Raw genomic sequence first — 26,289 nt, 5'->3', positions numbered from 1 at the left:
ATCCTTAGATATACTAAAAGGTGTGTGAAACCAATATTTGGATTACATCCAAACACTTGGCCTTACAAGGAGGACATTCTATACTGAGAATAACCTTTTTCTTTAGTGGACCTATCACCTAGGATAAATGGATAGAATTGACTCCTCCATACTGGACAATATTTGTGGGACTGCAGCCTTGGTAATAAGAGGCATTACATTTCCCTTCACATGGAAATAAACCTTTGAACATGCACGTTTTCAGTAGAATTCTGAATGAACTGAAACAAAAACAGGAATGATTACTGGAAATATAGTTTGTTTAAGCAGCTACATGACAGGGTGCATTACAAAGAGAGAGAAACATTTTTTGTTGCCCCCAAAAACAGACTCAAGTTTAGAAACATAGAAACATAGAAAATAGGTGCTGGAGTAGGCCATTCAGCCCTTCGAGCCTGCACCTCCATTCAATATGATCATGGCTGATCATCCAACTCAGTATCCTGTACCTGCCTTCTCTCCATACCCCCTGATCCCTTTAGCCACAAGGACCACATCTAACTCCCTCTTAAATATAGCCAATGAACTGGCCTCAACTACATTCTATGGCAGAGAATTCCAGAGATTCACCCTCTCTGTGTGAAAAATGTTTTTCTCATCTCAGTCCTAAAAGATTTCCCCTTTATTCTTAAACTGTGACCCCTTGTTCTGGACTTCCCCAACATCGGGAACAATCTTCCTGCATTTAGCCTGTCCAACCCCTTAAGAATTGTGTAAGTTTCAATAAGATCCTCCTGCAATCTTCTAAATTCAGGGAGTACAAGCCGAGTCTATCCAGTCTTTCTTCATATGAAAGTCCTGACATCCCAGGAATCAGTCTGGTGAACCTTCTCTGTACTCCCTCTATGGTAAGAATGTCCTTCCTCAGATTAGGAGACCAAAACTGTACGCAATACTCCAGGTGTGGTCTCACCAAGACCCTGTACAACTGCAGTAGAACCTCCCTGCTCCTATACTCAAGTCCTTTTGCTATGAATGCTAACACACCATTCAATTTTTTTCACTGCCTGCTGCATCTGCATGCCTACTTTCAATGACTGGTGTACCATGACATTGTTGCATCTCCCCTTTTCCTAATCGGCCACCATTCAGATAAAAGTCTCCTTTCCTGTTTTTGCCACCAAAGTGGATAACTTCACATTTATCCACATTATACTGCATCTGCCATGCATTTGCCCACTCACCCAGCCTATCCAAGTCACCTTGCAGCCTCCTAGCATCCTCCTCACAGCTAACACTGCCCCTCAGCTTCGTGTGATCCGCAAACTTGGAGATGTTGCATTCAATTCCCTCGTCCGAATCATTAATATATATTGTAAATAGCTGGGGTCCCAGCACTGAGCCTGCGGTACCCCACTAGTCACTGCCTGCCATTCTGAAACATTTAGTTTTGAGATACAACACAGAAACAGGCCCTTCGGTCCACTGACTGTGCCGACCAGCGATCCTTGTACAGTAACACTATCCTATATTTTAGGAACAATTTACAATTTTTACCAAAGTCAATTAACCTGCAAACCTGTACATCTTTGGAATGTGGGAGGAAACTAGAGTACCCGGGGAAAAAACACACGTGGTCAAAGGGGGAACTTACAAACTCCATACAGTCAGCATCCGTAGTCAGGATAAAACTCAGGTCTCTGGCGCTGTAAGGCAGAAACCTCACTGCTGCACCATTGTGCTGCCCTCCTTACATCTTTCCATCCAATGCATCCTTTATGTTGTATGTTAATAAAATATAATTGTGCTATACTGCTGGTGTGTGTTTGCACATTTTATCAGAAAATAATTGGGAATTTGGTTTCATTTAAATGATTGATGTGAAGCAAATCTATGCCTCATAGGGACATTGCTAGAATTCACTGTGGAATTCATTGCAACCCGTGTAAAGGTAGTAATGAGACTGCTCTCCAGGGTTGCTGGATGCATTTGAGGAAAAGTGAAGCAGATAAGATGAGCTCCTTTCATAGGTTTTAGAGGCTCCGAGACAAATTTGCAGAAGATACCGAGTGCAGAGCCACAAAATTCAAAAGTTAAGCCCTGCGCCGTGTAATGACCACATACCTATCCGGTGCAGTGAATGTCCATAGATGATGCATCCCATCAAGTGAACCACTAATCCCAGACATTGATCAATTCATCGTTCTGACAGTCTGTAACAATTAAGACCATTTTCTAAGATGGAGGTTCATTTATCATTCACCTATTTAGTAAATGTATGTCCCACATCCACATCTCACAACTTACAAATGCTGTCAGCCATTCAACTTGGTCCGATGCAAAGTCACATTAACAACTCTCTCTCTTTTCACAATAGCCACATTCCCAACTCTCTTTCCAAGAGCCATTATCACAATTCTCTCTATGATGATAAGGCGCTTGACGGTCGGTGTGGACTCGGTGAGCAGAAGGGCCAGTTTTCATGCTGTATCTCTAAACTAAACCTGAACTTGGGGTCTAATAAAGAATTAAAACCAGTATTCCTTACTCTGTGGGTTAATAAATATACACTTTACAATCTTAATATTACAGCTGGCACAAAAATGGCTTTCTCTTTTTTTCTACCTCTCTTTGCAATGAAAGGATTCCATTGTGATCACAATTGTCTCAGGGGTCAAGTCATTAATGATCCTATGAGGCATGACTTCTAATATTTAACCAGATTACCCTTCCCCTAATGCAGTCTATGATTCAGTGAATCACATGCTGACATTAAACAGGCTACCCTTCCCTAAGCTCATAGTCACAAGTTCACAACCCCATATATTATTAACTTTTTGTAATCTGCTCCTGCTCCCCCTTTTCAGGGAGAGACCACAAGCATCGCAAATGCCATTCCATACCAAAGTGTTTCATAAACATTTCCTGGAAAGATGTGAGGACAACATTTTCACTCTATCATAAATATATTTATTTAATTCTTTCATTATTTACCTAACCCAAAACAAGTTGCAACAGCAAATATCACCCTTACGGACTCATTTCACCATCAGTCAAATGGATCGCAAGCCCTCGCACACATAGTCTGTTTCACTACCCGAAACAGACTAGTTTAGTTTAGGGATACAGCACGGAAATCTGTCAAATCTGTCAACTAGCGATTCCCACAATTAACACTATCCTACCCACATTTGGGACAATTTACAATTACACCAAGCCAATTAATCTGCAAACCTGTACGTCTTTGGAGTGTGGGAGGAAACTAGAGCTCCCGGAGAAAATCCACACTGGTAACGGGAAAAATGTACAGATCTGTACAGACAAGCCCCATAGTCAGTATCGGGTCTCTGGGGCTGTCAGGCAGCAACTCTACCGTTGCACCAACAAAGCTACCATCCTGTGTAAGAAGTTAAAACTTTCCATTGTCGCTGAGCTCGGATTTTTATTCAGTGCTCGACACCATCATCTTATTATGAATTCCATGTCCTGGATATTTGGATTGGATTTTGCCAAGTACTTCAACATTTTCCTGAATTGGGAAATAAAATAGTTACTAATATTCTTCTTGCTGAATTTGTTACATCACAGATTCAATAGAAATATGTGAGATGCATTATAAAAGCTCAGACTTCATTTTCTTCTTTTATGTTATGTAATTTATGATGGTAATTTAGCTATCATCAATTTATTCTGAACTGAAAAGATATACTACCTCGTTTTGTTTGAGAAAGAACTACAGAAGCTGTAGAGAGAAGGTGGGCCGTGATGCTGTATATCTTTTAAAAAAATGCCGTTTCAACTCCTAGGATTTCAATTCCCTCTTGATTCTATTTAGTTGACTAGACAATTATTGTGTAAAAGATCTGATACTTTCTTCAATAAAACATCTTTGAGGAAACAGTGCACTATTTTTGATGTTTCTCTGTCCAGCTAGTGTTCTCCTTTCCTTTCAGCTGTAAAAGGAAATCTATGATCTTCCTGACTGATCCCGACTGAGTGGGCACACACTTGTTCCCCTTTCCCCTCCCATTCATTGCCACTTGGACCTCACCATGGGACGATTCAATCTCCCTGATCCGTTTGGTCAACATACAATCAGGTTTTCAGTTCTTGGCTTCACAGAGAATGAAGTAGTTAAACTGTAGCCTTTGATTTCCTTTGAGTAACTATTTGTGCCCATATTAAAAGCTACCTTTCTCGACACAATTATATCATCCTTTAATCCTGCTGCTTCTAGTCACAGCTTGAGGTTTCTCTCCTACTGTTACTTGGTTAATTTGAATATCACAGTACCTTAATTTGTACCTTAATTCTTGCCATGCACCAAACATGAAGAAAAATTCTGAATGCTGACCTTTCAGTGCTATAATTAATTCTTGGATCTAAATGCAGATTATTGTCCTGCAACCTTTACGATTTCAGGCCGCTCAACAAATGAAGTCGAGGAAGTCTTGAAATCTGTAAATGTCTAGAATCTCCAGGTAATCCTCAGATAGCTTACACTTAGGTTGGATGCAATTGGTTAGCTAACACAAAAGGAGACTAGGTGAATCCAAATATTACACATATATTCCATGTGATCACAAACAATTTCAATAGACAATAGGTGCAGGAGTAGGCCATTTGGCCCTTCGAGCCAGCATCGCCATTCAACGTGATCATGGCTGATCATCCACAATCAGTACCCTGTTCCTGCCTTCTCCCCATTTCCCCTAACACTACTATCTTTAAGAGCCCTATCTAACTCTCTCTTGAAAGTATCCAGAGAACCAGCCTCCACCGCCCTCTGATGCAGAGAATTCCACAGACTCATAACTCTGTGTGTGGAAAAAGTGTTTCCTCATCTCCGTTCCAAAAGGCTTACCCCTTATTCTTAAACTGTGACCCCTGGTTCTGGACTCACCCAACATCAGGAACATGTTTCCGGCCTCTAGCTTGTCCAAACCCTTAATAATCATATGTGTTTCAATAAGATACCCTCTCATCCTTCTAAATTCCAGAGTATACAAGCCCAACCGCTCCATTCTCTCAGCATATGACAATCCCACCGTCCCAGGAATTGACCTTTCAATAGTTACAATGAGATACTTTTAATTGGGTTTCACTTAAATTTGAAGGCCAGTTTCATTGGAATTACATATTTAGATTGAAGTTTAGAGGTTCTTAATGAAATACAATTTCCACCACCATCTCTTTTGTTGAAATAAGTGAATTGCATATTAGTATGAAATTCCATGTATAAATAAATGTCCTTCAGACAAACATCAAGATTCCAATATAACACTTCCTTGGTTCCATAGAGAAATCACTGTTTAAATGTTGTTACGTTATCCGACCTCTAACTATTAGCATTTCTAATAGTGCAAAATACACTCTTGTGTCCTCTATTCATGATTGTATTCTGAAAATGTTGTGCCTGAGAATCATGCAGAACTGGAGGGGCTCAGAGAAGAAAATACATAGTTAAACTTTAGCACACACATATCGCTCTCACAGACCCAGAATGTCATCTGCCCATTCCCTCCCCAGATGCTGCCTGACTTGCCGAGTTCCTCCAGTACTTTGTGTTTTGCCTAGGATTCCAGTATCTGCAGTTTCTTAGGTGTCCATAACTCTCTCTTTCAGTCTATCTCACCACTTATACCTTTACAGCCCTTGGTTTCCACATGAACTCCTTTTCTTGGAGTTTAACAAACAATATCTGGTCCCATTAATATAGATACCATAGACCCCCATTCCTGCAAATTTGGCATGTTCTTTGTATGTGTGTAGGATAGCACCTATTTAAAGACTGAAACTATTGTATAACATTGCAATATATTATATCCGAGAGCATCAATTGATTTATAGATAGATAGATAGAATCTTTATTTGCCACGCAAACAGGGTTGGTGGTATTTGGGTTCGGTACATGATGGTACACTGCATTAGTCACATTAACACACATAACACCACAGATCATAGTAATAAAGTGCATCCATACCACATCACAAATCACAAATCTCACCAACAGAACATAGTGCAAAAGAACAGACAAAGACCATAGACAAGACACTATATACATCAAGAGTCCTTAGTGTCGTCTGTTATTGGAGGGAATTGAGTGTTCTTATTGCTGAGGAGAAGAAGCTGTTTATAAAATGGGTGGATTTTGTGGCAAGTGACCTGAGGCGCCTCCCTGAAGGGAGAGACTGGAAAAGGTGGTTTGCTGGATGGGAGGGGTCCGAGATGATCTTTATTGCCCGTTTTGAGGTACGTTGGAGGTAAATGGAATGGATTGAGGGGAGGGGGGGGAGTTGATGGTCCTGGAGGCCTTGGAGACAATGCGCTGTATTCTGTGTAGTGAGCGACTGTCAGTGTTTCCGTACCAGACTGTGATTGAGGAGGTGATGATGCTTTCGATAATGGATTGATAGAAACGGACCAGGAGGTGTTTGTAAATGTTAACTACTAATAAGAAAATATGTTCGAAAATACTGCAATTATTTACTTACAATAAACATGGTGATCTCATATCAGGCAGACGAATAAATGTACAGAATCCCTATCCTTAAGACAGTGCATCCTCTTTCAGCTAAGAAACCTATGAAGGCAGTTTCAAAACCAGAAAACATTACTGTCATTTTCAATCATCTGTTGTCCCTGATCTGTTCTGTATTCATGCCTACTATGTTCTGTTGTGCTGAAGCAAAGCAAGAATTTCATTGTCCTATCTGGGACACATGACAATAAACTCTCTTGATTTGACTTGACTCCCTGTCAAACCGAAAAATGTTTCTGGGCTCCATAAGTTCTTTCTTCAAAGAGTCATTGTAGCTGGTAAACGGAGGACACTTTCATTTCATTAAGCCCCTATCCCACGATGCAAGTTCACTCAAGAGCTCTCCCGAGTTAAAAAAAATGTTTTTAACTGGTGTTGAGTACGTAGAATGTACGTAGGACCTCGTGGATGTCCGGTAGCGGCTCGTAACCGGTAGCACCTCCAGTTTAAATTCCATTTGGAATATTTTGGAGGACCAAGAAACCAAGAACTAAGTAATGCGAACGGCAGGTACTCGGGAAACTCTTGGACATTTTTCACAGTGTTGAAAAAACTTTGAGTTACCGTGTTTCCCGAGTACCTGCCGTTAGCATTACGAGCCGCTACGGGACATCCACGAGGTCCTACGTACCCGCAACGTACATACCACGAGTTTGATTTTTTTTTTTTTAACTCGGGAGAGCTCTTGGGTGAACTCACATCATGGGACAGGGGCTTTAGTCTGAAATTAATTTCACCCTCAGTTCTTGATGTGCAAGTCAGAGATTGGATCGGTCAGTCACCCAACAGGTGAAGGTTGATAGCAATTTTTTTAAGTTGTTATTTCGCAGAGCACAGGATATTCAGTCTGCTTCATCCATGCTCACACTTAGGTAGAACTATTCAAATTGATCCACTCACCTTTCCACTGCCAGGCAAGTTGTATCCTTTGCAAGTATTTATCCAAATCCCCTTTGAAATTAGTCCAAACCCTGCTTTAAGTAGTCCAAACCTATGCAATCAATTTGGGATCATGATAACATACTGAATAACAAACTCATTTTAACAATTCAATGAGCAGGCAGCATGCTTACCATCATAATGTTTAAGAATAATTTAGACAGTCACATGGATAAGATTTGTTTAGAGGGATATGAGCCAAATGCAAGCAGGTGGGACTAATGTAGATGGGGCATGTTTTTTGGCATGTGCAGTTTGGGCCAAAGGGTCTGTATTCATGCCTTATGTCTCTATGACACTATGAATAGTTATAATATTATTTAAAAATGCAGGAAAATCCATGTAAAGCCAAACAAAAGTTTTACAAATATCATATAGATGATCAGCCTTCTTAACAATCCCATCCACTCCTTCTATAATCAATCAAAAGGATAGCGAGTCCTCACATACATGCTCGCTACCGAAAACAGATTGGTTGCAGCAAAGCTGCTATCTTCACCTCAAATCCAATGTCAGTATGAATAAGATAAGTCAAAACCTGTCTTTGTAGCTGGAGGTTTGTTCAGAATGAAAGTCCACCAGTTCATTATGCATAGAATTCCCCAGCTGCTTGGATTAAATTCTACTAAGTATTTCAAGATCAATTTTATCGGAAAGGTAACAGTTTTTAAAACTCTTCTCATTGAATTTCTCACAGCATAGATTAAATTACAATCACAATCACAATAATACTTTATTAGCCAAGTATGTTTTGCAACATATGAGGAATTTAATTTGCCAAGTCAGTCATACAAATAAAAAGCAACGGAACACATAAAATACATTTTAACATAAACATCCACCACAGTGACTCCTCTGCATTCCTCACTGTGATGGAAGACAAAAAAAAGTTAAATTATCTTCCCTTAGCTCTCCCGCAGTAGGGGGCTTCGAGTCCTCCGTTGACGGGATGATCTTGACTCCCGTAGCCGGCGGCATTTTGGCCCTCCGCATCGGGGCAATCAGCTCCATCATCGGGGGGATATCAGCTCCCCCGCACTGGGTGTAGGACCCTGGGTTGGGGCTGGTCGAGCCTCTGCATCGTTGGAGCTACCCGACTAGCCTCTCAAGAGACTGCGAGCTCTTGATGTTAAGTCCGCAGGCTGCGGTTGGAGCGATCCCAGGCAAGGAATCGGCTCCGATGTTAAGTCCACACCCCGCAGTGGAGCTCAAGTCAGTCCGAGGAGGCCTCCAACTCCATTGATGCTAGGCCGCAGAGCACCCAGAGATGCAATCCGAAAACTAATCGCATCTCCGGCAAGGTAAGAAACTGAAAAAAAGTTTCTCCCGACCCCCTCCCCCTCTCCCCACATAAAACAAACTGCAGAATATTTACACAGACTTTTAGCACACACTAAAAATTAAAAAAAGACGAAAAAACAGACAGACTATTGGCGGGGCTGCCAATCGTGTGGCGCTCGTGGTGGTTATTCAACGGGGATAAATTAGATGCTTTGGAACTGCTAGACTTCACTTGTTCTTTTAAGTTATGTAGCTTTAATCGTTAATTTATTTTTCAAGACAATTTTCACTTAACTGAGAACAGCTTCCTTTCCAAAGGCAACATTATTCAACTGTGTTTTACTTTACCAGCGTATTTTTGTATTAAGGAAGGAAATACAATTAATTTATTGGGATAAGTCAATGTGCTCTAGGTCTGGCTGAAGTAATATTTCTAATTATAATAAATGGATATCAAATTTGTTCTTGGAAGAATCAGGTTGTTCCTTCAACCATCACGTTGTGTGTCAAAGAGAAATCTTTGACACATGAGATGTATCTTTTTTACCAAATGGAAAGAAAGATTTATCATTGTTTATTTTCAATCTCCTTTCACCAGTTTGGTTGGAGAGGATGAGAGAGGAATTGTGCCAGCAAATAGTAATAGTACAAAGTAATCAAGGCAATGATGTGGTACTGTTAAATCTTATTACAAAATAATGTGGCACTGCATTAAATGGAATAGACAAAAATACAGTCAAAGGAATAAAATAAAAAATTTAAATTGAATGTATGAAAACACATACGGTATTTTACTTAAGGTGGATGAAGTGCAAATGGAAATAGCCATGGGGGATTAAGATGTGGCAACAATTGAAACATACCTCAAGAAATATATGGATTTGTGCAGAAAAAAGGAAGGTGATATTCAAAGTTGAATGGTTGTTAAGGATGAAATTATGGAGCTGGAGAGGAAGATTATCTTGGAGAGGTTAATAACAGAATCTTTCTCATTTGTGTTAAGATGCAGGAAGAGAGTTCTTGTGGGCTGGAGGGAGTAGTCTGTAGACCACCAACTGATGATATAGGAGAATGAATCTATAGGGAGATTACAGAAATGTGTAAGAACAGCAAAATTGTATATTGGGAGTTTTTAGTTTACTCAATATGAACTGGAAGAATATTAGAGAAATGACAAGTGAAAGTATTTCTGAAATGGTTTGGATACCCAGTGATCTATTTGTTCTGGCCAAATATGGAATCGGACGTTGATGGATCAAGTTCTAGGGAATCAAGTGGGTAAATTGCCAGTACGAGAATGCTTTTGAGGCAGTGATCATCAGTCTGCAAAGTTTTGATTCATAAAGTAGAATTTGCAAGTAGAACTTCTAAAAAATTGACAATGTTAACTTCACTGGGATGAGAATGCATTTAGGCAGAATAACGTCAAGCTAAGAATTGATTAGCTTAAACTGTGGTTGGAACATGTATAGCATAGAATGTGATGTTTCAGGGATAGAATCGTGCTACACTCCCATAAAGGTGAAGGATGAGCTTAACCCAAATCTCCATATCTGAAGAAGGAGGAAGATGTTAATAAGGGAGTATGTATGGTGCATATCGGATGAATCATTTCACGACGATCCAGGGTTAATACAATAAACTGAGAGGATAATTGAAAAGGAAAATTAAACAAGCAAACTGAAAGAATGAGAGATAAAATGGCAATGGACTTAATGGGTATGCAAACGTTTTGTAACCAGGCAGTAAGAGGTAGGATAAATAGCATTAATTATGGAAGAAATAAGCTTCGAGTCAGAGGCATGGCTGGAATACCTGATGTCCATTTTGTGTAATTTCATGGAAGAGAAAACATGCCGACATATCAGTGGAGTATGAGAGGGTGCGTGCGTGGTTGCGATATTGAAAATGGACGGGATTAAACTGCCGAGGAGGCATGGGAAAGATTGGCTATGGGTAATTGTGGTAAATAATGAGGAGGTTAATTGTACGTGGCAGGAAGACAGCAACAGGCTGCAGACAAATAGTGGATTAAATTTTAATACAGACGTGTCAAGTGTTATACATTGGCAGGAAGAATGGACTGCAGGGAATGCATGAATAGGATGCCTGTTTGCACATGTACATAAATACTTCCACTCCAGTTCCAGAATTTCATCCCTAACAAACATTCAACTTTTTATATTACTTTCCATTTTCTGCCCAAATCCTGTTCTTTCTTGAGGCATGTTTTCATTTTTGTGGCTAAGCATGGGTCACTGACAGCACTGAAGAAGTGTCTGGATGAGCACTTGAATTGCTTAGGCTTAAAATACCAAGTGCTAAGTGATCAGATTAATACTACAGGGTGCCCATTGATAATATGGCATGAAGATATTGGGTTGAACGGCTTACTTCCATGCTGTATTATTCCATGATTCTATGAATCCATGACTCAAACAAGTTTTTTGTTGATTTATTTCACTCCACGTGATATCACAGTGACTGAGAACACAAAGGCTGACAGATTTCTGTCTATAAAGCTGATCTGGAACAAATCATACCACTAAGCAAGCTGTCACTTTATAGACAGCACACAGGCTACTAGTCAACAATACAAAACTTGCCCAGTTATGTCTTAACATAGAAGCATAAAAAATAGGTGCAGTAGTAGGCCAGTCGGCCCTTCGAGCCAGCAGCGCCATTCAACATGATCAGGACAGATCATCCAAAATCATTACCTGCATTCACCCCATATCCCTTGATTCCATTAGCCCTAAGAGCTAAATCAAATTCTCTCTTGAAAACGTCCAGTGAAGTAGCCTCCACTGCATTCTGTGGCAGAGATTTCCACAGATTCACGACTCTCAGGGTGAAAAAGTTTTTCCTCATCTCAGTCCTAAATGGCCTACCCCTTATACTTAAACTGCGAGTAAACCCTGGTTCTGGACTCCCCCAACGTGGGGACATTTTTTCCTGCATCTAGCCTGTCCAATCCCTTAAGAATTTTATATGTTTCTATAACATCCTTCTAAATTCCAGCGAATACAAGCCCGGTCGGTCAGCACATTCTTTAAACATGTGTCAGTCCCGCCTTCCCGTAAATTAACCTGGTGAAGCTACGCTGCACCCCCTCAATGGCAATAATGTCATTCCGCAAATTAGGAAATCAAAACTGCACACAATACTCAAGTCTCACCAGGGCCCTGTACAACTGCAGTAGGACCTCCTTGCTCATAAACTCAAATTCTCTCGCAATGAAGGCTTTCTTCACTGCCTGATGTATCCGCATGCTTACTTTCAGTGACTGATGTCCTGAACAGGGCCCCCGCGACCAACCCCCCTCCCCGTCCCCCCCCCCTCCCTCCCCCCCCCCCCCCCCCCCACACCCCCCCCCCCCCCCCCCCCCCCCTCACCCCCCCCCCCCCCCCCCCCAACCCCCACCCCACCCCACTCCCACCCCCCTCCCACCCCCCCTCCCCCCCCCCCACCCCCCCTCCCCACCCCCCCCACCCCCCCCCCCCCCCCCCCCCTCCACCCCCCCCCCCACCCCCCCCCCCCTCACCCCCCCCCTCCCTCACACCCCCCCCTCACCCTCACCCCCCCCCACCCCCCCCCCCCCCCCCCCCCCCCCCCTCACCCCCCCCTCACACCCCCCCCCCTCCCCCCCCCCCCCCCCCCCCCCTCACCCCCCCCCCCCCCCCCCCCCCCCCCCCTCCCCCCCCCCACCCTCACCCCCCCCACACCCCCCCCCCCACCACCCCCCCATCCCCCCCCCACACCTCCTCCCCTCACCCCCTCACACCAGTCCCCTCACACCCCCGCCTCCCCCCCCCCCCCCCCCCCCCCCCCCCCTCACCCCCCCCCCCTCACCTCACCCCCCGCAGAGCCTATACACCAGGAGGTGCAGATCCAGAGCCTGTAGGATCATGAAGGACCCTCACCACCCCAACAATGGACTGTTCCAGCTGCTGCGGTCAGGCAAGCGCCTCCGCAGTCACGCAGCAAAAACAGAGAGACTGAAACGGAGTTTCTTCCCACAGGCCATCAGGACTGTAAACATTGATCTCACCAGGGCCCTCACCATGACACACACACACACACACACACACACACACACACACACACACACACACACACACACACACACACACACACACACACACACACACACACACACACACACACACACACACACACACACACACACACACACACACACTTTTTTTAATTTATATCCACTTCCACTGCAAATAGTGTTGGTCTTTTTATTGTAAATATTGTAAACATCATCGTTTCTTTTTTATTGTCAATACTGGTTCTGTTGTTTTGCACAATCTCTTAAGCGTTGCCACTGTACATCCTGTATGTGTATGTGACAAATAAAGTTCTTGAATCTTGAATCTGGAATCATTAGCTGTTAGTCCTGGCCCTCCCTTAACATGTTTCAGTGATGGCTATAACATCCCAGTTGCACAAACCTATCTATGTTTTGAGATTTTCAGCCTTACCTGTCAAGCCTCTAGTATTAAAATAAATGAAATTTAATCCAACCACCCTTTCTCCATCCCTGCTGTGATCTTGCCTATCCTGTCAACTGAACTTGCTAACAGATTTCTGTACCGGCATTTAAGCTCCCAGCTGCCTCACTGCTGCATTGAATCCCAAGTAGTACTAGCAAACCTGTCTACAAGTTAGCAGTCTACATATTAACATTATCTTGCACACAATAGGAACAATTTTTTTAAACATTTTAATAAGCCAATTTACCTACATACATACTGTACCTGTCAGGGGGAGGACATACAAACTCCGTACAGACAGCACCCGTAGTGGGGATTGAATCCGGGTCTCCGGCGCTGCAAGCGCTGTAAGGCAGCAACGCTATCGCTGTGCCACCGTGCATCCTCTCCAAGGCAGAGACTCTGCGGTGATACAAAATGACACTTAATTATCTCTGAATCATCATGCTGAATGTGTCATGTCAATATTCTTTTCTGTCATTGTTAATCTCACTTCTTATATTTTGCCTACATTTAATTTTGCATTTGTAGCTATGGTGACCCGAGTACATTTTCAGTTACTTTATTAGGAAACATATAAATGTGATACAGTTAACCTTCTACCGAAATTCTAGCTTTCTGCTGTCTCAAATATAGTCGCACTTTTCAGCTGTTTGTGTCGCTGTCGGGGATTAAAAGACAAATTCTGATTTTGTTTCCTTGTGCTTCCATGGAATATAGATGTGGTTGTGACTTGAACTCTGCTTCTGACGTTGGAGTCAATGATTTCTAAAAATGTTGTGTACTTGTATTTGATGCAAGTGACCAAGGACAAATTTCTGTTCTTGAAAACTCAGTGTATGCAAAATTGTTGTTGGAATTTTTTTTTTTAATGTGATTCTAAGATTGATCACATCAATCTGCAAAGTTGCCCTCTGCATTACGTTATTGCATGGTAATTCCCCTACATCCTATTTTTATGTCACGTTAAGCTGCCACATTACTCAAAGATTTTCTGCCCTTATAAATATATGTATCAAGAATGTTCTTGGGTCGTTCAGTAATTTAAAACGTCTTTAACTTAGATTATTGTAAGTCACAAATTCATCTGAAATCCAATTGCTTTATGCAAATTATAGATTCTTTGGACTATTTCTATTTTGGGAAAAACATTTTGATGACAATAAACTTTAGCTATGGTTCTTTTCTGTGAAACAATGTATTTTTCAGTTTCCTTTCTGCAGCATCTGATCCCATCATAACTAAGCTATGTCTGAGGAAATAGTGGTTTAATTATTCATGGTAGTTTTGGAAAAAGTGAAAATTGCTTTTGTGGAATCTGAGGTTATTTTAGATTTTTGGCTTAGACTTCGGCAATCAACCGTAACATCTTGGTTCCCCCCAATCCCCTTTTGACATCACATGTGCTTTGTCAAACTTTGTCAGTTTGCAATAAATGCCAAATATATTTTTCTATACCATATCATAACTTACAGTAATTCAGCACTTAATATTTTTTATACATACTATTTATCAAACACATTCACAGCACGTTTTCAAATATCTAAGTCACCGACAGCTTTTGTAGAAATATACTACATGGAGAATTCACACGTGGTACGCTGCCAATGGTTGGTCGATGGAGGTCAATGCTAAAGGTTGACAGGAGGAGCCAAAAGACACAAGAAAATACAAATCTGACTGTATTTTCTATTAAGACAAAGTATCTGGGGGTCACAATTTAGAGAATTTTATTTCTTAAATCATTCTTCTCATTATTAATTTAGTATGATATGTATGAGGATAAATAATCAAAGGATAAAGAATTCAAATCTTGTTATACCTATTCACTCTAAAATGGGTTCAGTTATAAAGAGTGATCATCATTGAATTCATAGGAACACATTTGTTTCATCATTGCGTTTTGGAGAAGGAGAGAATGGTTCATATATGGCTTCAGGCTCATATTACTTTAATTGGGTGTTAGTTTTATTCTGAGCTAAATTGCCAAGGTCTCTAATATATTTTTACAAAACATGAAAAAAAGTGTGGAACTGCACACCGCATCACATGAAGCGCAGCACTTTAAGAATGATTTCACCTTCAGCAGAAAACTAGATATAGATAGCTAGATACCAGCTTTGCGATTAACACCTACAGTATGCCCTGAAACTGATGTGATGCCTCTTGCCATCAAAATCTTGCATTCATCTGATGCCCATGTCTTATTAAAGGGAGGCAAAATATAACAGCTGGCCCATTGAGCACGTCAAAAAACTATGCAGCACACATATCACCCACGCAAATTTATGATATAAACTGCTGCAGACAATCAGAGAGAATACGCAAGACCAATCAGTTGAGGGAAAAATAACATGGAAATGACTAATACAACCTCATTGGGCAATTATAACTGGTCCAGAGGCAGACGGAAAACTGCCTGGCACCAGACTGATTCCTGGGATGTCAGGACTGTCTTATGAAGAAAGACTGGATAGACTTGGTTTATACTCTCTAGAATTTAGGAGATTGAGAGGGGATCTTATAGAAACTTACAAAATTCTTAAGGGGTTGGACAGGCTAGATGCAGGAAGATTGTTCCCGATGTTAGGGAAGTCCAGGACAAGGAGTCACAGCTTAAGGATAAGGGGGAAATCCTTTAAAACCGAGATGAGAAGAACTTTTTTCACACAGAGAGTGGTGAATCTCTGGAACTCTCTGCCACAGAGGGTAGTTGAGGCCAGTTCAATGGCTATATTTAAGAGGGAGTTAGATGTGGCCCTTGTGGCTAAGGGGATCAGGGGGTATGGAGAGAAGGCAGGTACGGGATACTGAGTTGGATGATCAGCCATGATCATATTGAATGGCGGTGCAGGCTCGAAGGGCCGAATGGCCTACTCCTGCACCTAATTTCTATGTTTCTATAACATTTCAAAATGTTTAATAATGTAATAATAATCAGGTAGATATCACACCACAACCCTTTTAGAGCATAGAACAATACAGCACAAGAACAGACACTTTGGCCCTCAATGTCCAGGTCAAACATGGTGCCAAGATCCTCTGTTATCTACTTGTGCATAATCCATATCACTCCATTCTCTGCACATGCATATGCCTATACAAAATTCTCTTAAATACCAATCTATATTACTAAAAGTCTGATCTTGACCACTTCCTGGTGTTTTGTATATTGATTTTAGAAAAAGCACTGCCACTTATAGCTATGATTTTTGGCCATCTTGCTCAAAGTCCCCCTCCGCTGCGAAGGACAAGAGGATTTCTCCCATCAATGAAAAATAAAAGAGTTATTAGTGTTTAAAAAATCTTGAGATTCTCTCTCCTGAAGGCCACGTCCCTTCTGGAGGGACTATAAAACCTAGAGGTGTTGAGTGCCTCAGTCAGTCTCCGCAAGATGGGGGAGTGAGAGGCTCGCATCTTTCAGTCTGAGCTGTGAATAACACTGAACACATGTGTACCAAACTGTGAGTGGTTTTACTGACCTGTCAGTGCCCTTAATGTGGTTTGAAAATATTGTTTGGAAATGCTAAAGCTGTGTTGCCTTTCTTTTGGAAATGTTAAAGCTGAGTTGCCTTTCGTTTGGAAATGCTAAAGCTTTGTTGGCTTGTGGTTTGGAAACACTAAAGCTGTGTTGCCTTTGGTTTGGAAATGCTAAAGCTGTGTTGCATATTTAAAGTTGCCTTGCCTAATTAAAGTTGCCTTGCCCAATTAAAGTTGCCTTGTTAATTAAAGTTGCCTTGTTAATTAAAGTTGCCTTGTTAATTAAAGTTGGTTAATTAAAGTTGGCTTGCCTATTAAAGTTGCCTTGCCCAATTAAAGTTGCCTTGCCCAATTAAAGTTGCCTTGCCCAATTAAAGTTGCCTTGCCCAATTAAAGTTGCCTTGCCTAATTAAAGTTGACATGCCTATTAAATGTTACCTTGCCTAATTAAAGTTGCCTTGCCTCCTATATAATTAAAAGTCTAATCTTAACCACTTCCTGTTTGCGCTTTATGTTGATTTTAGAAAAAACGCTACCACGTATGGCTGTGATATTTGGCCATCTTACTCTGAGTCCCGCTCCGCACATCAGGTGCTGAGGATTTTTCCCATCAATGAAAAATAAAAGATTTACTAGTGTTTACAAAATGTTGAGATTCTCTCTCCTGTCAATCACGCCATGAAGGCCATGGCCCTTCTTGTGGGAGGGATTATAAAAACGAGAAGTGTGGGTGCGGCTCAGTCTCTGCAAGATGGAGGAGGGAGAGGTCACAACACTGTTTTTAGTGGCCTTGCACCTTGTTTGAAATGGTATGAAACTGCACTTGAATTTGGTGGCCTTGCACCCTGCTAGAAGTGGTAAGAAACTGCACTTGAATTTGGTGGCCTTGCCAACCCACCAGCTGTGAGCAATTGAACTGCCAGCACAACAGGCTTGAGTGACTGAGCCGCCAGCCCAAGAATCCATTCGGCCCACAATGTCCATACTAGTCCTCTGGTAACCAGTCACATCAGCCCACAACACCCATACTAGTGCTCCAGAAAGCCCCCCCCCCCCCCCCCCCCCCCCTGGCAACCAATATTGGAATTGATGGAGAGGTGGAATATTGCGTTGGGGGACCAGCCCTCCCGTGTGATGCTGGGACCCAACGGGTCCCACTTAGTCTAGTATTACATATGCCTCAACCACCAACTCTGGCATCGCGTTCCAGGCAATCGCCACCCTCTGCATGAAAAAAAGTTACCCCGCACATCTCCTTTAAACTTTGCCTTTCACGTTAAAGCTATTCCATCAAGTATTTGATTTTTTCCATGCTGGGAATAGGTTTGAACTGTCTACCCTTGTTCACTTCCTTTACAACATTTAAAATAATGAAATGATAACCACTTTAATTTCTTTCACAAACAGCCATATATATCTAATTCAAACAATTTTTTATTCAGCTTTAGCATATCACTTGAAGAAATGTTGGTGAAGGATCACATTAAGTGCTTTGTAGTCAATTAATTAACTGCTCTGATCATGACAACAACGGAAATTCTAAGAGTTAAGGGCATGTCCCACTTGGCTGTCATTTCCACGACCTGGTAGCGTGTGGGTGCGTGTGGGTAGTGCGGGACGGGCGCATGGAATGGCGTGGAGGAGTGTGGAGTTGCGCGCAGTATCGCACAGCACGCCAGGATTTCGTGCTGCACTAAATCTTTGCGTGCCACCGGCCTGTCGCGTAAATGATGGCCAAGTGGGAGAGGGTGATGTTTCGGCTTGAATGGGTGAAGTTTTGGGTCGAGTTTACAGTCAACTGCATGTTCGGGTAGAATGGTTGGGGACAAAGACAAAAAATACTGGAGGCACTCAACATATTAGGCAGCATCACCAGGAAAAAATGTTGACATTTCCACTTGCATGTACCTATCCCTGAGTTTATCGTAGCTTTGTTTAAGTTTTACTGTTGCTTTAGCTTTAGGTTTACTATTGCCACATGAACCGAGATACAAGTGAAAAGCTTTGTTTTGCATGCTATCCAATCACCAGAAAATACTATACAATCAAGCCAAACTCAAGTACAATAGGTAGAGCAAAGGGGAAGATACAGAGTGCAGAATATAGTGCTTAGCATTGTAGCGCAACAGCTCCATAGACAAAAGTCCAATGTCTGCAATGCGGTGGAGGAGAATTATACAGTTGTCTATTTAACATATTATTTTGCTTTATGGTGTGCCTTTATTTTAATCTCATGATGCGAAAAATGTTATTTAGGCCCACATATGAATCGGCCGTGTCTTGCATGCCGATATGGGCTTAAATTTACCGCAACGGCAACGGCAACATTCCAAATGGTCACATTCCAGAAACATCCACTCTCAAGATAATTAAAACAATTATTTTTTTTTGGACAATCATGCCATAAGAGCATCTAAATCACCTATATTTTATGTTATTGTCTATCCATGATCACTATTCTCACACAAAATAACCAGAGTACAGTTTTAGTCAGATGTATTGTGCAAAAAATAATGATTTTGATCAAAGATTGATTATCTTGAGAGTGGATGTTTCTGGATTGATTTATGGGAATTAAACATTAAATTCCTTCCATTTGGCATATAAATTCATGACAAAGTGAGTTTTAAAAAACATATTATATTTTGAATTTGTGTGTGAATAGGATCAATTTGTTATTTGTTATTTGGATACTTAGGCTATTTAAAAAAAAATAGCCTTTTCTTAAGAAATGGATAGATGTTTAGATCTAGTAATTGAATTCAGATTAATTTAATTGATTAGATGAAACTGATCAATATGAATTTTTTGTTGGGTGTTTACTATTTGGTTCAGCGTTTAACTTTATCATTTCTACCTTTTTTCTAAAACTGCAAATAATAACTTGTTTCTGTTAATGCTGTTCAGTGTTTTTTTTTCCTTTACATTTTAAACAGATGTCTCTGAAGAAAAGATGCAACATTGTCAATCCAAATGCCCAGCAAAAGAGGCTGATTTAGACAGCGTTCGCATAGATTATCCGAATTTGGACCACTCCAAATGTGATGATCTACAGGACATTCTTAATGGGAAAGTAGTGGGCAGAAAGGCATGTCATGCGTGGTTTGAAGAGCAAAAACCTGTATTTCACAATGCCAAAATTGAAAAGTTGTGGAAAAACAAGGTGTACAGAGTTGCTTATTTGTTACAATCTGAGGAGTATGATGATGCTACTGATTATGATATGCCAATGTACCAGCTAGCAACTGATCTTCTCCATAAAGACTTGGTCTATTGCTGGAAATTGTAATTTATTTACCTATCTGTTATAGACTTACAGCATATAATACAATAATATTAAAGTTCTGATCTTGAGAATATCACATATTTGAATTTTCAAGGCAGACTGGGTGTTTATTACTTTCCGTCACAACGGTCAATTTTGTAATTAGCTACAACTAGGTAACTAACTAATTATATGCTTTAATTTTGGTCATCCAAGTAAGATGTTTTATATTTGTTTCAGAATGCTTCAATCTATAATAACTGAACATTTCAATCAGTTCTCTTAATTTTTAAGAAGGTTATGGGCTTTTGACTGTCCTCGATCACAGCTTTTGTGTTAAGTCAATGGAAAAGCAATAGGGAACAAGATGCTAATTTCAGAGTATGAAAATGGCCATAACTTTTTAATAAGATATAAAAATGAATTAGGTATCAAATTAAAGTTATTTTTATGCTTTATCTGATGGGATAAATTACAGGCTTATTTTTTTAATCTCAAAATTTTGTAACATTCCTATATTATGTAAATGCCTAGTAATCTCTTGGCTGACCTGGACCCATTCTGAAGTCAGTACACCTTCCCTGCACGATAAACACATCCTCGATTATCCAGTTCAAGAACTAACCTTCTTGGATATGTGCCTCCATTGATGCATCAGTGCAATGTACTTAGTTGTGAAGGACTCCTCTATTTTCAAATTAATCCACTCTTCTGTGCCTGTCTTATTAGTTTTCCTATTACATTGTATATAGAGCTTTCTAAAGTTATGAATTTCCAATTCAGGTCACAATTGCAAACAATGAACAACTAAAAAAAACAAAGATCTGGAGGAATTCAACATGTCAGGCATCACCTGTGGAGGGAAACGGACAGACGACAACCTGGGTCATTTCCTTCCTTCAGACTGAGGAAGCAGTGCAGAAGGCTGCAAAAGAGTAGTGAGGGTGGGACAAAGCCTTGTTGCTGATGGATATTGATGAGAGAGGGAGGGGTTAATTGACATATGACTCAAGTAAGTGACAAAGGCTAGAGGTGAAAAGGAAACAAAAGGGTATTAGAAAAGAAGCAAAGCGAAGCAGTGAAATGTAAACCCAGAGGGATATAGGAATGGAAGGCAACAAGGGAGAGAGGAAAGAGAAGGGATAAAAGGGAAATGAGAGATTTTGGAATGGGAAATTAGTGTATGAAGGAGGGCAAGGAACAGGGTAAATGGGTGGAGCCAGATAATGGGAGAAATGCATATGTGCATGGCTGGAAGAGAGGGAAGCGGGACAAAGTGTGAGGGGTGGGCTACTTGAAATTGGATAATTCAATGGTCATGCCATTGGGTTGTAAACTACCCAAGCAGAATTTGAGGTACTGTTCCTCTAGCACAAAGAGTGGACTAAATAGACAGACTGACAAAAAAGAGAATAGTGGAAAGAAAGTAAGCACACTTTTTTAACAAGAAATTAAACATTGAGAGTTTGAGAATTTACACTGGTAATTCTGAGGGTCAGAGAGGTGGTTTGAAACATATTACGCTATTAAACATTTTTACTATAGTGTGTTTTTCTGTAATATGAACTATCTTTGAAAATAAAAGCAGCAAAGCTTACAATTCTCACACAACATGAATAATCTGTGCAATTGAACTTGCTCTGCACAAACTGGCTGCTGCCACTTGAAATATTTACATATCCGCCGCAAACTTTGTGGGTCGAAGGGCCCATTGCTGCACTGCTCTAAATGTGTTCTAAATGTAATTCAAAGACTAAGATGCTTTGAGATGCTGTGTGATCATGAAATCTGCAATAAAAATGCTCAGCTTACGTTTTGCTGGAGCATTGATTTTATTATCAATTTATTCAATAATTCATATCTTATTTAGTCATTCACTGTTTTACTATATTGAATTACAATGTAGAAATACCTTAACAATTATTTGTACACAATATAAATAATTCATTTTATATCCCATCCAATTTGCATTACAATTTAGCACTAAGCCCTCGTTCATAAATTTTTCTTACATTTAAATATGCAATTGAGGGATATTTATTTATAATGGCAATGCTTTGCACGTGTTTTTTTTTCATTTAGACATTTTTTTACAGATGTGAAAGCTTTTGCAATTAAATCAATATAATGATTCCAACAAGACATTTTGCAGGAATAATATTTCAGGTTTGATTCCCAACATAATGGCTGACTAATTCCAAACCTGTATATGTTAAACAGAATAACATTTTGCTCATCTAAAACTACTGATATGTATAAAATATGTATAAAATTAAAACATTTTCATTTAACATTTTAGTATGGTTTGCCAACCTTGACAAAACGTTAATTCCACTTTAATATGTCAGCAGCAAAGTGTCTGAGACACCTCTATCTGAGGGATATTAATGAACAAAAGCAAATTGTAAATCCTAAAAGTATAACCCTGTTCTACAACAGATATATGATAATATATAAATTATGTGGATGAAATGGTCCAAAAATTGGGTTTCGAATAATGCTGCTGAATTTTAATTCTAAGAGGAAAGAGAATGGTTGTGGTGTTGGTACAATGCTAAAGTCAAACCTAAAGCATTTGCAACCATGTGCAGCTAATGTTTCACCTTAGCTTCCTCCTAAGATGCCAACAACATAAATCCCTATTCAGCCAATTCTGTGCATTCCATGCAGGACAGGGGCACAACGGTTCATGATACTATTGCACAGTTCATCAACCCATGTTCAATCCTGACCTCAGGTGCTGAATGTACAGAGTTTGGACATTCACCCTGTGGCTGTCCCCCAGACTCGCTAACTAATACCAATACCTAAATGTTTAAGAGTGAGATTGTCCGATATAAGAAATCCAACTAGTATGCATTTAGGAGCACTGAGCTTCTGTAAAGTCAATGTGATAACTGCCTAAAAAGCAGCAGTTGGCCAGCAAGAAAGTAACTGCAGCTGGCACAGTGGGAGTTCAACCTCACTAGTGTGTCCAAGCAAACACAAACATTCCAATGGGAGGGAACCACCACGTTTGCCTGAGGTGAAGAATAAAACCATTACAAACATTTTTTTTCCATCAAGTTGCTGCAATAGTTGCAACTTCACATGGCCATATTTGTTACTCTAAGCTGATTCATTGTCAGCTATTCAAAAAGGTAATTAACAGCTTTGTCTCAGGAGGGATAATGGATGAAAAAAAAAAAATTCAATGATGAGCAAGCTATTCACTCTCCACACTATACTCTGAGGCATTGAACTTGATAATTGCTTGGAAGAAAGCAAACCACATAAAGTACAAACTAAAAATCTGAAGCGTAAATATAAATTGCTGGAAAGACTCAGTGGGTTAGGGAGCACCCATAGCAGGAGAATAAGTTGACAGTTCAGGTGCTGAACTGTTTATAAATGTACCATTAGCCTGCCTTTGGTTCCAGGGTTTACTTATTCACTTTCTAACTGAAAGTCTCAAAGAAACCTCTCATATTAATATGCATTTATGAAAATAATGTATGCTAAAAAATCTTAGTTCATTGTTTTGCTATCTGATTTTTTTAAATTTTATTTCCCTAGGTTAGATTGCCTGATTCATTCTAATCACATGTTGAGTACCTTAAGAGGAACCTGATGTTTGTGCGATCATGGGCATTTTGTGGTACTGTGAACTAAATTTTAGGCATCAAATAAATTCTTGATGTGGACAATAAATTTCTAATCATTTATTTGAAGATTCAACATGAAATGATTAGACATTCATCTAGTAACTTTTGATTAATATTGCTTGTAAAACTACAGACGCTGCAAATCGGAAATAAAACAGCTGGAAAAGCTCAGCAGGTAAAGCAGGATTATTGATCTGAAATTATAGTTCTTCTTCTTTCAAAACAAAATGCCACCTGAGCTACAACTTTTCCAGCCCTTTTGTGTCTTTATTTTAAGGTTTATGGGTTTTTAACAACTTCCCTAAAATTCAGCAGTGCCCTGGTTTATTGTTATCAGTATGATGCAGTACAGAACGCCACAGGAGGTCCTTCTTCCCTGTGGCTATCAAACTGTACAACCACTCCCCCTTCTGTCATGGGGTAGACTGAGTCCCCTCTCCCCCCCATCCTCCCCAATCTTTGCACATCCCCAATCCTTTCCACTCGTCACTTTAATTTCATGTTTCATGTATTTTGTGTTTTATGACTGTTGGCAGATCAATTTCCCTCTTGGGATAAATAAAGTTCTATTGTTTTGTATTGTATCGTATCACAACAATATGAGTTCATTTAAGGTCAATGTCAAGCTTAGCATAACAATCTTTGTTGGGCTGTAATTGCTTTAGGATAGGCACATGTACATGCAGGGAATGGAGGGACGTGGATTATGTGCAGGCAGGTGAGAGTTTATCTTGGCGTTATGTTTGGCATAGACAATGTGGGCCGAATGGACTGTTCCTGTTCTGTGTTAACCTTATCAAAAGCCTTGCTGAAATCCATATAGACCACATCTATGGTCCAGCTCTCCTTTTAGAACCTGAAGAAGGATCCCAACTTGACATATCATCTGTCCATTCCCTCCACAGGTGCTGCCTGACTCACTGAACTCCTACAGGAGTCTGCAGTTCCTTGTGTCTTCATGTCCTTCTCCATAACCATTTTAAAGTGAAGAGAACTGTGGTCACTGCCCCTATATTGCTCACCCACTGATACCTCAGTCACTTGCCTGGCCTATCTTCAAAGAGTAGGTCAAGCTTAGCCCTCTCCACATATTGCATCACGAAGTTTGATGAAAAATATTCCATCCCAAATTCCACCCCATCTACGCCCATGGCTGTGTGGCAACCCCAGTCTATAATTGGGAAATTTTAAACTCCCAATATAATAGGAGCTTTATAGGACAGCACACACCATTGTTGCCTAGAAGATCGTAAGCTTTGTGCTATGAATGAGATTACAATTTCAAACAATCATTACCTCAGGCTGCCAAATGGTGTGCTGGTGCATCTGAAGTGGTACTGGATTTCATCATGTACATCTTCCTTTAATGGGAAACAGTTCGCAAAATATGGGAAGTGGCTCCTGTCTTCCTGGATCCTGTCATGGATCCTTATTGTTTAGGGGAGGTGTGTGAAGTTACTCAGCGGGGTCAGTGGATAGAGGGCGTCTCTTCTGTGTGCGTTCAGCATAAGGCTTACAGAAACATTGAAAATAGGTGCAGGAGGATGGCCATTTGGCCCTTCGAGCCAGCACCGCCATTCATTGCGATCATGGCTGATCGTCCATAATCAATAACCCATGCGTGCCTTCTCCCCATATCCCTTGACTACACTAGCCCCTAGAGCTCTATCTAACTCTCTCTTAAATCCATCCAGTGACTTGGCCTCCACTGCCCTCTGTGGCAGGGAATTCCACAAATTCACGACTCTTTGGGTGAAAAAGATTTTTATGCACCTCAGTCTTAAATGACCTCCCCTTTATTCTAAGACTGTGGCCCCTGTTTCTGGACTCGCCCAATTGGGAACATTTTTCCTGCATCTAACTTGTCCAGTCCTTTTATAATTTTATATATTTCTATAAGATACCCCCTCATCCTTCTAAACTCCAGTGAATACAAGCCTAGTCTTTTCAATCTTTCCACGTATGATAGTCCCACCATCCCAGGAATCAATCTTGTGAACCTACGCTGCACTGCCTCAATCACAAGGATGTCCTTCCTCAAATTAGGAGACCAATACTATACACAATACTCCAGATGTGGTCTTACCAGAGCCCTATACAACTGCAGAAGAACCTCTTTACGCCTACACTGAAAACCTCTTGTTATGAAGGCCAACATTCCATTAGCTTTCTTCACTGCCTGCTGTACCTGCACGCCAACTTTCAGTGACCGGTGTACAAGGACGCCCAGGTCTCGCTGCACCTCCCCCTTACCTAACCTAACCCCAGTGAGATAATAATCTGCCTCCTTGTTTTTGCCGCCAAAGTGGATAACCTCACATTTATCTATATTATACTGCATCTGCCATGCATCTGCCCATTCACTCAACCTGTCCAGGTCACCCTGCAACCTCTTAACATCCTCTTCACAGTTCACACTGCCATCCAGCTTTGTGTCATCTGTAAACTTGCTAGTGTTGCTCCTAATTACTTCTTCCAAATCATTAATATATATGGTAAACTGTTGCGGCCCCAGCGCTCCACTCGCCACTGCCTGCCATTCTGAAAAGGACCCGTTCACTCCTACTCTTTGCTTCTTGTCTGCCAACCAATTTTCTATACATGTCAACACCCTACCCCCAATACCATGTGCTCTAATTTGATTCACCAGTCTCCCGT

Source organism: Leucoraja erinacea, chromosome 7 (assembly GCF_028641065.1).
Source record: "Leucoraja erinacea ecotype New England chromosome 7, Leri_hhj_1, whole genome shotgun sequence".
Lineage (NCBI taxonomy): Eukaryota > Metazoa > Chordata > Chondrichthyes > Rajiformes > Rajidae > Leucoraja > Leucoraja erinaceus.
The sequence above is the reverse complement of the archived record's forward strand: the minus strand, read 5'-3'. Positions refer to the sequence as shown.